General features: G+C 41.2%; 1 long non-coding RNA gene across 1 annotated transcript; it reads left to right on the top strand.

The window, feature by feature from the left end:
• The first annotated feature begins 463 nt into the window (after positions 1-463).
• LOC144990125 (uncharacterized) lies at positions 464-8,829 on the top strand. The gene is made up of 2 exons (XR_013654081.1): positions 464-1,232; positions 6,826-8,829. It is a non-coding gene; the product is annotated as an uncharacterized LOC144990125 (long non-coding RNA).
• The last annotated feature ends 1,204 nt before the right edge of the window (positions 8,830-10,033 follow it).

Below are 10,033 nucleotides of genomic sequence, written 5' to 3'. Positions count from 1 at the left end.
AATCACAACCTTAACCTTCCTACAGGTCCACTGGCTGCACGTATTTAGAAAATGACGAGCGAATAGACGCTTTCTAAAAAGGAAAGTAAGGAACTCCTTAATGTGTTCTGGGGAGGGGGCTGTCAGGTTTCCTGCCTTAAATGTTTCCCTGCTTTCAAGCACGGTCAATGTCACGCCACCCAGAGTCATATACCCCACTGTGATTGGTTGGTTTGTCAGCTCCGCGCACAACACTGAAAAAGTGTCACTTATAAAAAACTGGCGGGATGCACTAACATTAAACTTTCATATTAGGGCGGGGGCCGCAAAATCTCATCTTGGGGGCTGTGAGTTTGAGACCCCTGCTTTAGAGACATACCATCATTTTTGTTGTTTTTTTGTTTGTGTGTGTGGAACCTTTGTTCTTATCACTTTTAAAAGACTTGAAATATTAACTTTAAGTGTGCTCTACAACTGGATCTTAGGCTTGCTGGCCTCACACATTTACAGGACCTTTACAGGAAGGCATTTTTTTAACAACCCTCAGACATCCAGACTGGTTACCAGTACTGTGGATTGCACACCAAATGTATTGAGTGTGGCAGCTGCTTTACATGAGGAGAGGCTTGAGAAACCTTTTGCATAGATGTGGTACATTGTTGGATCACGGACATTTATGAACAGCTGTTTAAATCCACTCCTGTATGCATTCCCTTCACAGAACAAGCTGCATGTTTGCAGGTCAGAGCAGAAACAAAATGATCTGATTAGGATATGAGTAAAAGGTCAGGGAAGCAAACTCAAATGTGGTCTCAACACCACATGAGGTAGGCAACCGTACTGGCAGGGAAAAGCTGGAGGAACCAGTCATCAGTGCTGTTGGGGTGATCACTTGCAGGTGTGTCAGGATGCCCCGCTTCATTCTGGACACCTGTGGAGGAGAGCTAGGGCGAGCAAAGAACCAAAGGGGAAAATACACCAAGCAGGAAATGGAGGGAAGCGAAGGGACAGGAACAGACAAAACCTGACAATTCTATTTCCTCATTGTGTTACTGGCCATTTATTGAACAGAAAAGGGCATGATTAAAGCATCATTGTTCAGCACTACTTGCTGGTGGTGCATCAGAAGAACTGGACACATCAGTCTGGTTTCAATCATTCTTTCCATTCTTGCTTTTGTGGTCCGACAGGTAACCACTGATCTGAGCAAAAGATGCTGTGAATCTCAGGGAATTCCTGTGGTGGAGGCTCCGGTAGGTTTTGCCATCTTTTTTCTTGTAGTATTTTCATATAATTGTCTGAAGAGAAGTGGGCAACATTTTTCAACAATCCAGTATTGTTTAACTACATTTTAGACCTTTAAAGCATTGCATTTTGTGAACAACTCCCTAAATCCAGTCTTGTATTTAGGCATTTTGTGAAAAACTGCCTAAATCCAGTCTTGTATTTATTTACTTCTCACAATGTTTGTTACAAAAAAAAGCTTGATCTCATTTCCTTTGGATGCATACTGATGATCACAAGCTGAGAGTCTTAATGAAGACAGGGGAGTCATTTATTCTTTAAAGTTTTGCTAATTCTGCTTTTAGCCAAAAACTCTCAGTGCTGGCTCCAATTTACTTTTTGGTATAATAGTGACTGGTCTTATGTTTGAGGAGACATTCTCCCTGTCTGTTTGAGAAAAAAGGCTTGATTCAAAAAAACATTTTTTTGTAAAATTAAGATAAATATTTGAATTACTTTTTATTATTTTATTTTTAAACAGCACCACATTTTGAAGCAATACTAAATATGTTTATTTTGATGAAACAAACAAGTTATACAAATTATTAAAAAGTATAAAAAAAGACTACATTTCTTTTTCCTGCAGCTATATTAGCTCTGAAGACATTGAGAACTGTCTTTAAACTATATTAATTTTTTCCCATTAAAACAGAGTTCTTTCTTTTGTTTTTCTAAAAGAAAATGAAACATATTAAGCTAATAAGATTGTCTTTTTTTGTTGAGACTGAAAAGTGAAATCCCTCTAGTGACGTGAAAGTGTCTCATAGACAACGATTTGTGTTAAACCTAATATTCCTTATGTGAATTGTTTAGGGATGTCAAAAAGAACAAGATGCAAGCATTTCTATAGGACCTTTGGCTCAGTGAAATTAGTCCTTTATCTTTAAGACACAACTAAAGCAAAAAAATACAGAAAGACTTAATTACTTTTACATCTCAGTCCTTTGAAATTTTGCCATATAAGACAGTCAAGTGGATCAGATATTCAGTCCTTGAACTTTGTGGAAAAACAAAATATTTCATGACAACTACAAAAAAAAGAGGATTTGAGTTAGAAGAGAACATTGATTACAGTAGGATCTTAAAATAAAGATCCCAACTAAAAAACGATAGTGTACACAAGAGACTATATTCTGCCATTCTTATATTTTATAAAAATGCCTTCATTATCATTTTTTTTGTTCTTGTCGGTTTTAATAGACATGAAAAGTGTGATATGTTTTACAATGAAAACACATTTTGCTTTGTTGTTATTGTTTTTCTTTAGTACAGTGCCTTCCCTTTTTGCAAATGTGGTTTATTCTGTTTTAGATTGGGTAGATGCAAATGTTTTCAGACTATTCTGTTTAGGACAGGAGTCCTCAACCTTTACCACTCAGAGCCGTTTGGATCAGTTTCCAAAAGAAATGAAAGCACAGGGAGCCGCAAACACTAAGGGTGTTAGAAAAAATGGTTTCGCCGACATATCTTGATAGTTCATTTGGCCAAAATTGTATTGATTCAAAAGGCTGTCAGTGTATTTATTTAATTATTTATTTAATTATTTATGAGCGTTATGTTTCCTTTGATCTTTTGTCTATTTTCCACAACCTTGAATTGTCTTTTCTCACTTATCTGGAGTTAAGATAAGTGAGATGATGGAAATAAATTCCCTTTGATGCAGACTCCTTTCTATTTTTTTTTTTTTTTTTTTTTGCTTTAAATCCAGTAAACCCAATAAAGTAAATTAATTTCATGGATGAAAACTATTTTTTATGAAGAAGCAGCTGTTAGTTTGTTGCGGGTCTGGAATCAGAAGCGGTTAGTCTAAGCCCCGCCCCCACCTCTCTACCTGTTCACATCCTCTGCAGCTTCAAGTTGTTTTTCCCCGCGTGCAACCCCCCCCTCCAGTGTGTTCTACACAGAAAGCGCAACACACAGTCATCGTAGCAGACAGTGGACAGGTTAGTATGGACGGCCTAACGTAAATGTAATTATTTTACGTGGAAATGGGTGGTTTTAGTCAAGGAAAAAAACATGTTTTTTTTTTGTTTGCTTTTCTTTTTGGGGGGGGGGGGGGGGGGCGGGGGCGGGGGCGCTCATGTGCCCCTACAAGATTGCAACTGACTCTTTTTAGAAGAAGTTTCCAACCCATAACAGACTCTGGTCTGCGTTCACGGCTGCCTGCTCACTCTGTTCTTCCTCCTGCCCCCTCGCACTACCCGATGGTGTTGAAGGCACCACGACAATCTTAGAATGATAGTTATTTTAATAAACCACAGAGAGACGCAGCACAGGCATGAAAGACCCGCATGCAGCTCCGGAGCCGCAGGTTGCCAACCCCTGGTTTAGGATATACTATTTTTCACATATAGAGCTCTATCTGTCAGAAGTCAGAACTCCTACTCCCCCTCTTTTCACCATCAGGAACCATATCCTGAGTTCTAACCAAACGTCCTGGATGCCGAACACTCTCTCCTGACCCTATATCTAACTCTGTTTGCCTGCCGGCTGCCCCGACCATCGCCTAAATTTTGACCATCCTGTCTCTCCTCTGACGAACTTCTGCCTGTTATTGACCCTGATTTAGCTTTGTGGACTTTTAACTGAGCTCATAAACCTGCTACATTTGGATCCAGACATCTGTCTGTTCTTGTGACAATATCATAAACTGGGTTTTAAATTAAACAAATAATAAACACTAGTCTCTGGAAGGGCAGCAAGGCACGTAGTATTGGAGGAGGATACAAACTGTTCTATCATGGTGTTGATAGGAAGAGAAATGGGGTAGGAGTGATTCTGAAGGGGGAGTTTGTAAACAGTGTTCTAGAGGTGAAAAGAGTCTCAGACAGGATGATGAGCCTAAAGTTAGAAATTGAAGGGGTGATGGTGAATGTAGTCAGTGGGTATGCACCACAGGTTGGCTGTGAGTTAGAAGTGAAGGAGAGATTCTGGAGTGAGTTGGATGAGGTCATAGAGAGTTTCCCCAGAGGAGAGAGAGTTGTTATTGGAGCAGACTTTAATGGGCATGTTGGTGAGGGCAACAGAGGTGATGAGGAGGTGATGGGCAGGTTTGGTGTGAAGGAAAGGAATCTGGAGGGACAGATGGTGGTGGACTTTGCAAAGAGGATGGAAATGGCGGTAGTCAACACTTACTTCCAGAAGAGAGAGGAACATAGAGTGACATACAGAAGTGGAGGTAGGAGTACTCAGGTGGACTACATCCTATGTAGACGAGGTCATTTGAGAGAGGTTAATGACTGCAAAGTGGTGGTAGGAGAGAGTGTAGCCAGACAGCACCGCATGGTGGTGTGTAAGATGACTCTGGAGGTCAGGAAGAAGAAGAGAGGGAAAACAGAAAAGAAGACCAAGTGGTGGAAGCTACAGAATGAAGAAACTTGTGAGGAATTTAGGCAGAAGTTGAGACAGGTCCTGGGTGGTCAGGATGAGCTTCCAGATGACTGGGAAACTACAGCAGAGATGATCAGGGAAACAGGTAGGAAGGTGCTAGGTGTGTCATCTGGAAAGAGGAAAGATGGTAAAGAGACTTGGTGGTGGAATGAGGAAGTACAGGAATGCGTCCAGAGGAAGAGGTTGGCTAAAAGGAAGTGGGATGTAGAAAGGACTGAGGAAGGTAGACAGGAGTACAAGGAAGCGCAGCGTAGAGTGAAGAGAGAGGTGGCAAAGGCCAAACAGAAAGCTTACGATGAGCTATATGACAGGCTAGACACAAAGGAAGGAGAGAAGGACTTGTACAGGCTAGCCAGACAGAGAGACAGAGATGGGAAGGACGTGCAACAGATAAGGGTGATTAAGGACAGAGATGGAAAGGTGCTAACAACCCAGGAGAGTGTACAGAAAAGATGGAAGGAGTATTTTGAGGAGCTGATGAACGTGGAAAATGACAGGGAAAGAAGGGAGGAAGATGTGGTTGTTGTGGAGCAGGAAGTAGCAGAGATTGGAAAGGATGAGGTTAGAAAGGCTCTGAAAAGGATGAAGAGCGGAAAGGCCGTTGGTCCTGATGACGTACCTGTGGAGGTATGGAAGTGCTTAAGAGAGACAGCAGTGGAATTTCTAACGAGGTTGTTCAATAGGATTCTAGAGAGTGAGAAGATGCCTGAGGAATGGAGGAGAAGCGTTCTGCTTCCGATCTTTAAGAACAAGGGTGACACGCAGAACTGCAGCAACTATAGAGGAATAAAGTTGATGAGCCACACAATGAAGCTGTGGGAAAGAGTAGTGGAAGCCAGGCTTAGGAAGAAGGTGGAGATTTGTGAGCAGCAGTATGGTTTCATGCCCCGTAAGAGCACCACTGATGCCATTTTTGCTTTGAGAATGTTGATGGAAAAGTACAGAGAAGGTCAGAAGGAGCTGCATTGTGTGTTCGTAGATTTAGAGAAGGCGTATGACAGGGTGCCGAGGGAGGAGCTGTGGTACTGTATGAGGTCGTCTGGAGTGGCAGAGAAGTATGTCAGAGTAGTTCAGGACATGTATGAGAGAAGTATGACGGTGGTGAGATGTGCTGTAGGTCAGACAGAGGAGTTCAAGGTGGAGGTGGGACTACACCAAGGATCAGCTTTGAGTCCCTTTTTGTTTGCTATGCTGATGGACAGGCTGACAGACGAGGTAAGACAGGAATCTCCCTGGACAATGATGTTTGCGGATGACATCGTAATTTGCAGTGAGAGTAGAGAGCAGGTGGAGGAACAGCTAGAGAGGTGGAGGTTTGCTCTGGAAAGAAGAGGCATGAAGGTCAGTCGTAGTAAGACAGAATACATGTGTCTGAACGAGAGGGATCAAGGTAGAAGCGTTAGGTTACAGGGGGCTGAGGTGAAGAAGGTGCAGGAGTTTAAGTACTTGGGGTCAACAGTTCAGTGTGATGGAGAGTGTGGAAAAGAGGTGAAGAGGCGAGTGCAGGCAGGTTGGAGCGGGTGGAGGAAAGTGTCAGGAGTGTTGTGTGACAGAAGAGTGTCAGCAAGACTCAAAGGAAAGGTGTACAAGACAGTGGTGAGACCAGCTCTGCTCTATGGGTTAGAGACGGTAGCAGTGAGACAGAGACAAGAGGCTGAGATGGAGGTAGCGGAGATGAAGATGTTGAGGTTCTCCTTAGGAGTGACCAGGTTAGACAGGATAAGGAACGAGTACATCAGAGGGACGGCTCATGTTGCCTGTGTTAGCGACAAAGTCAGAGAAGCCAGACTGAGATGGTTTGGACATGTTCAGAGGAGGGATAGTGGATATATTGGTAGAAGGATGTTGGAGATGGAGCTGCCTGGCAGGAGGGCAAGAGGACGGCCAAAGAGGAGATACATGGATGTCTTAACAGAGGACATGAAGTTGGCTAATGTTAGGGTAGAAGATGTCCATGACAGAGTGAGGTGGAAAACGATGATTCGCTGTGGCGACCCCTGATGGGAAAAGCCGAAAGAGAAAGAAGAGTCTCTGAGATATTTTTTGTCAATGATGCAATGTAGACGTGACGATTTCATGAGACTTTCATGAGGACTTTCATAGCTTGTATATGCTCACATTTCTCGTATCAGTGCATAATCTTTGATTTTCAAACTATTTTGTGACTTTTAGGTTCATCACTTGTTTGCGGGGCATCATGGAGCTTCCCGGCCTGACTACAGCATCTTCAAACATCTCCACCTATTCTCAACTTTTCCCTTCAACTTCCCCTCCTTCCATGGACTCCAGAGGTGTGCTTCCTGCAGTGATTATGTCTCTCAGCTTCCTCCTGGGAGTCCCTGGAAACATTGCTGTCATCATTCTGAAGCCAAATTTTCAGCAGCTGTCCAGCATGACCCAGAGTTTGATGCTGAATCTGGCCGTGTCAGACCTGCTCTTTCTGCTGACTCTCCCACTGTGGATTTACAGTCTGCTCTACAGCTGGATCTTTGGTCTACTGGCCTGTAAAATCCTAGCATATCTCATGTACTGCAGTGTTTATGGAAGTGTGCTAACTATAGTTTTGTTGAGCTTCCAGCGTTACATGCTCATAGTGCACCAGGAGTTTTACAATAAGACAAAAATGAGGTTGCTGTTGGTTTTGCTTTGGCTGGTTGCAATGACTCTTTCCATCCCTGCTTATCTGGTTACACACGAAACCCCTGATAAGCACTGGCTAAGGTGCAGAAATCAATATTCCTGTCCATCCGAGAAGTTAGCTGTGCTGCTGACAGAGATTCTGGTGGGATTTGCTGCCTTTTTTATTGTAGCATTTTCATACATTCAGCTTTACAGGAAGGTGAATCGAGCAGCATTTTTTAACAACCCTCAGACATCCAGACTGGTTACCAGTATCATTATAGTGTTTTTTGTCTTGTGGATTCCATACCACACTATAAATATATTGCGTGTTGGAGCTACTGCTTTACACAATGAGAAGCTTGAAAAACGTTTTGCACAGGTACAGGACATTGTTAACGCACTGGCATTCATAAACAGCTGTCTGAATCCACTCCTGTACGCATTCACTTCTCACATTTGTAAATGTTGATTTTAAAACCGTGAGATGAGTCATTTCTCTGGATGTTACCGAAGAGGAATTTTCTGAGGTCAGAGTGATTTTCTTTGTCACAGAAAGCAGCAGATGATGTGATAACTGAGGCTTTGCCTATAAACTGTGTCATTTAACTAAAACTAAGTTAGTTCAACTTGTTTTTGGTTTCTATAAATTGTTGTACTTGCAAACATCATTTTCATGCAGCCTGCATCAAAAGTAAATCACGCTAACATCTTTTATATATATGACATTATGGGCACTCGACACACAATAATGCAGGAATAAAGGAAATGTTATTTTTAGCATAAAGTTTGAAACGGGAAGCTCTACGGTCAAACACGAACAGTGTCTGAGAGTTGAGAGTCTCATTTCAATGTAATTTTTTAATAATATTGTGTAAATAAACTGCCTTGTATTTGAAATGAATGCTTACTAACTTATCTTTTCAAAATCTATTTTGATTAAAAACAAATACCTTTTTTCCCACTCAATGTCTGTTCTGTTTCTAAGTTTGTATTTGGTTATAATTCTTCATTAGATGAATCCATCAGTGTAAGATGAAGCTTAAAGTGTTTGGATGATACATAAGGAAATGTTGTATGTTCTTTGTGACAAAAATGTTAACAATAGTCTTTTTTGCTTTTTGAATAAATCCTTGGATTTCTTTTTTTTTTTTTTCTTCCTTTCAGTGTTTTTCTTTTATTGCACACCAAGACAGTTGAAAGGACCTGGCACCTTTATATGCATTTCTATCTTAAGTCTTTTCCAGAGTGTTTGTAAATTTTTGTTTTCATATTAGCTTTGGGCCTTGACCGGTTTTTATCTAGGCTCCAAGACAATTGTAGATTTATTTTTCAAGTCACAAGCAGTAATTATTAGAATTACCTGAACTTTTATTGAGTTGTTGAATGTTTTTTTAATTGGGATGTTTTTTTTTCTGCTTCTATTTATAAAAAGTAAGAAATTAATGAGGTTAAAACATTTTAGTGTAGCCACCCTTCTAAGCTAACGTCACATAAATATTTCTTTGTCTATGTCTGTTTTTATTTTAATAAAGTTCCATATGTTATGTATTTCAACAATGTCTAATTCTGACTGTTTGTAAAATTCTGCACACACTTAAGTCATGTGGCTGACATACATTTACTTTCTTTAACAAAACAAGCAAAAATATAGGCCTGGGCGAAAAATCGATTGAAACAATTAATTTACTTTTTTTTTACGGGCGATTTAAAAAATAACTAAATCGAGTTTTTGTGTAATGCCGCATTTTTGGCTCCCTGAGCTTCTGTAGCGATAGTTTCACATGGCAGTATGGCAAGCGACAAACAACATCATAGCTCACACGAAACAGCAAGCGACAACATGGCTACCGGTGAGAGTAGGAAGTTTGTTCCCAAGAAAGGAATAAAATCATCTGTTGTTTGAAACTGTTGTGGGTTTGCTGTCACAGACGTGGAGGAAGAGACCTCACTCTGCAACATTTGCCTAAAGCCCATCGCAGCAGCACCACAAACCTATGCCAACACCAGAAACAGAGACGTCCAGCCGAATCTGAAAAATCCCAGCCTCTCCAAGGTGAACAAAACCGGAGTGACCAAAAAAACATAGCTAAAAAAAAAAGCTAACTGTAGCCGAATCCTTTTCACAAGGCACTGCATATGACAGGAGAGGGGCACGGTGGAAAACAATCACAGAAATGTTCGCTTTGCATCTAGCCAAAGACGTAGTACCATTTATACCGTGGAGAAAACGGGGTTTATTAATATAATTTAAACCTTAGACACCAGACATGAGCTACCCATCCACAAGTACTTCAGTGAAGTCGCCTTTTGCCCCAGCTGAATCACAACACACGAGAGAAAGTCAGCAGAAAACTGGGGGAGCTGTCCTTTTATTAACAACCGACATGTGGTCCAGTCGGACTATGCAACCTTATATGAGTTTAACGGTGCATTTCATTAACACTGCATGGGATTAGAGGTGTATTGGAGTGTGAGGGGAGAAGTTGTCACATGCAGCAGAGCTTGCCTCAAGCCAGAGGCAGTGGACGGGCTGTAATCAGCATTTAATCAACATGTATCATCATCTATTCTGCCAGTTTCAACTCCAAACAAAGAGGGGTTGCAGTTTTGATTAATAAAAATGTTACATTTACTCATAAGGATACAGTTACTGACCCAGAAGGCAGATTTGTAATCATTAACATATCCATTCAGAATAAGGACTTTTGCATAGCCAGCATCTATGGTCCTAATGTTGACGACTTTTCCTTCTTTCACA

Source organism: Oryzias latipes, chromosome 24, assembly GCF_053564925.1.
Source record: "Oryzias latipes strain Hd-rR chromosome 24, Olatipes_Hd-rR_3.1".
In the NCBI taxonomy this organism is placed as follows: Eukaryota; Metazoa; Chordata; class Actinopteri; order Beloniformes; family Adrianichthyidae; genus Oryzias; species Oryzias latipes.
The sequence above is the reverse complement of the archived record's forward strand: the minus strand, read 5'-3'. Positions and strand labels throughout refer to the sequence as shown.